Raw genomic sequence first — 4,331 nt, forward strand, 5'->3', positions numbered from 1 at the left:
CATGGTGACGGTGGCTCGAGCTCGAGCTCGAGCAACCGCCACTGCGTAGTAATATCGGCGAGGGTCTCGAGCTCGAGCCATACTGTTAGTATGGTATTAACTTGTATCGAAGACACCGGCAATGTCGATATCGTACACGGTCCGATCTAGCTGACGAGTATCGGCCGCGGGATGAAATTCATCGCTGGCATTCGATGATAATCTGAATATCCAGTCTGCCAACACGTTCGTCGCAATCTGTCGATCTCGTCGGTGGTATCTTGATTCCGGGGCAGGTACCTCGGAACGAGTGTCGTGTGCCTTGTGTTTTCTATGGAAGACAACGTGTTCCTCGACAGTATCTTGTCCTGAGAGCTCCCTAGTAGCATTTATATTTGGCCAACGGTATCCAACAGTTGGAAGTTAGTTGGGATATAGTTAGTGTTTTTGCCTACAAATTCCCAAAATAGGGGCTACGACGAAAAAGTTATGACAATTTGCCAACGAATATCCAATGTTAGGCCTACAATCATTATAGTTGGTTAATTAACAATACATTTACAATGATAATACAACATTGGCCCACCCAAAGTTTGCCAACATTTACATATCGTTTTAAAGACGTCAGAAACATTGCTACAACCAAAAACTTGTTGTTATATTTCAAATTGATTTTTTTGCTTTCTTATTTATGAATATACTCACAATTTGTTACTGTCGTGCAACACGTTTGACATTTGACATTTTGTGAAAATAGAGTCAGGGGACAGAAGATTGGAAATAACGTATAATAATTATTTGTAATAATTAACTACATGTATAAATTGTACATAATAAATTGTAAAGGCAACTTTGCTGGTAAAACACTTGTTTACCTGATTAATATACACGTATATAATTATTATAACAAGTAATTATTAGAAATACTGTTTCCCGTGTCATACTCCTTCAAATATATTTAAAAGATTTTATGGAAGTGTAGTATAGCCAACTGTCTTCCTATTATTGGTTTATTGTAGATACTTAACAATTGACCTTACAGAAAGAAACCTCCAGTTGGCCCTTCGTAGTATAGTGACCTATGTTAGATATGATTGTTGGCCCAGTTGCAAAAAAGGGTGACCATTCCAACTGTTGGCCATCCAATAGTGCATCAAAGGCCCATCAAAATGCCAACAGTAATTGCTACTAGGGTATGTCACTGAAAGATAGTGGTGCATATAAAATATTTCTTCTCGGATCGTTGGTATTTTTGAGCACCACAGGGAAGAAGCGTGATAAGTCCATTCTTATTGATTTACTGATTTTTATGTCATGTGATAGTTACTTGTAGCTGGATAGCTACAATCTCTGGTAGCTGAGAGTACGTAATATGACATAGTTGAAATGGGGAACAACATCTCAGATTCTGAGATGTAAGCCTTTAAACCCTTTGAAAAAATTCTGCATATGGAACAGATTTAATTTTTTGATGCTTGGAGTAGTGTGTAAATGCAATAGATTTTATGTAAACATTCATTTATTTCTAAAAAATCAGTGACATACGTAGTATTGAGATGACTTTAGGTTATTAGAATTGTAAAACAAAAATCAATAAATAAGAAACACACAATACTATAACAATTTCTCTCAATTAAGAATCTAATATTTCGCACATATAATCTACAGTAAATCCTCGATGAGTGTTCGAAGGCTCCACAGCACTGAACATTAAACATTTCATAAACTAATGGCCATATGCGGCTGAAACAAATTTCATTGACCTCATAATTCCAAGCGTTATTACTATGATGAACCCCATTAAAAAATCAGCGTTACAATTGAAGACCTCGTCTCGTCAGTGTCGAGTAGTTCGAACACTCATCGAGGATTTACAGTATTACATTGAGATCTGGTAATTGTTGAGGAGGACTTAAATGATTGAAAGTGTTTTCCAGGAAACAATGTTCAATCACTGAAAGATTCATGAATGCACTTGCAGCTGAATTTGTTTTAAAAATATTTAAGTATCCAAATTTGTCCATAGTACTATGAATAAAAACAAACTGGCCAACACCAGAGGTTGCCATGCTGTCCCAAACTATAATAGTAAATTCACCACGTTTAATAATATTTAAACAATTTTATGGTCATAACTTCGAATTTTTTTTCTGGAAATTTTGGGCTTCCTATTCATCCCGAAAATGTTAAAAAAATCATATCAAATTATATTACTACAATGTTCTTACAATAGTAGGATGCTACAGAAGTGCCTATTACACGAATCTCACCTTTGTAAGGCGTATACTTACTTCTGACTCCCACTGTATATGCGTAATACATCACTTCTTGGAAATTAAAGCACTTTACAGGGAGCATTAACTTACTTTCTGCAGCGAGCACAATTAAAATTGCTCTAATTCTTATATATTTCAATTATACTTTCAATTTTTCTCATTTTCTCTTTTATTTCCATCTTCGAAAACGGTACGCGGTAACGTCTCGCATCCCCGGCTCGTTATGCAGAACACCAAGCGTCTTCCGCGTTCACGGCTTGATTAATGTTCACCAGAAAGTCGGAAGGCGTAACACCATTGCTAACGTCACTTTTAACCCGCTTTTCTCAGACAATGAATTATTAATTACCGTAGAACGTCGATTATCCAAACATTGATTATAAGTGACTCTATTCTCGGAGAGCTACGTTATCCTCTTAAAGCCTCCTTCCCCTTTGGTGACCCAAAAAATATTGATATTTAGAAATATTTTTAAGGAATGTACAGAAGATATGTTAAAAAAACTTCCTGGCGTTTATTTATTATACATTCAAGAAAATAAAAAAATGTTTGTAAAAAAATTGTAGGTGGCGTTAATCACGTTGCGAAGTTTCAAAAAGATTGTATAATGTTATTCCAACGTAGTGGTGTATAAAGCTCGAGTCTTTGAAGCTACAAAGCTTAGCCTTAAAGACTGAGTCTTTAAGGCTACAATCATATGAAGCTCGAGGCTCGAGGCTCGAGGCTTCAAGGCTTTGAGTAGTCGAGGCTCGAGCCTCGAAGCTCGAGGCTTTTATGTTTAACACGTTCACTGCTGAGCGTGTTTCTGCTGGTTTTGTCTTCAGCGCCAAAGAGTGATTGCCCATTAGAATCATATAACAATATATTACACAATATGATTATATGTATTGTGCAAACTTATCATGCGTAGTACATTAATCTTGCTGCCGGTCATCTATGACTCCCACGGCGTAAGAGTATGTTTCCAGTCGATCAGATAATACTATATTTTGAACATTACAGACAAATTTTTAGCAATGTTTCATTTCGTCTACTATTCAATGGTTATTTTGTTTCATTTTTCATTTCCCTTTCTTGGTATCAATCTCTCATGTGTTTGCAGTCATCGCTGTATTTTTTAAAAACTGTATAAAGTATAATATTATAGATTTAGTGTAAATTCCATTATTTAACACTTAAGGGTTCTAGAGGGTTGAACCTTAAAGCTTCAGACTTAATGTGGAATAACACAGTGACGATTGGCAAAAATTAAGTTTTTTATATATATACTTTCAAAGTATAATTTTTCGAAAATATTCTACCAGAATATTAAGTCGAATATCACGTGAATAACGAAAAAAATGTCCCAACTTTGATCAATGAACCGTGAACAAATTGAGAAATTATTTTGTTCGACGCGTAACATTCTATGACTCGTATATCTTGCTCAAGTATACATAGGTATTTTGTAATAAAAGAAAATTTAACGTATTGTCCAAAATATATATTTGATCACCCTATTAATAATAGTTTAATGAGGTTTGGGTGTTGCAGAACTAATTTATAAAATCCACGCTTTTCTGGACGTTTTTGGATTATTCCCCCTTGAATCTTTAAAAGCTTGAGATTCGTGTAATATCAGAGTTAAAAACTAAAAATTTTTAGGTTAAGTTTTAAGGCTTCGAAAATTCAAGGTCTGTACATTACTTCACTACATACAATTTATACGACTCGAGCCTTCAAGCTTAAAGGCTCGAGCGTTAAAGACTCGAGCTTTCACGACTCAAGCTTCGAACCTTGAGAGTTCGAGCCTTTAGGGTTTGAACCGCGACTCGAGCTGTTAAAGCTCAAGACTCGAGGCTCATTTTAACAACACTATTCCAACGTCTATCGTACGACCTATCATGAAGTCGAAAAAATAAAATGGACGCATTTGGTATGAGTTTTGACAAAAACATGCAGAAAAACGGGGAATACGTATATTACTGTGAATAAAAAAAGAATTTATGCTTCGAAATTTGCAATAGTAGGTCATACGACAGCTGATTCAATTATGATACAAACAGAATGGCATAAGAATTATTAAAATCGATTAAT

The sequence above is a fragment of the Dufourea novaeangliae genome, unplaced genomic scaffold (assembly GCF_001272555.1).
Source record: "Dufourea novaeangliae isolate 0120121106 unplaced genomic scaffold, ASM127255v1 scaffold85, whole genome shotgun sequence".
NCBI lineage: Eukaryota > Metazoa > Arthropoda > Insecta > Hymenoptera > Halictidae > Dufourea > Dufourea novaeangliae.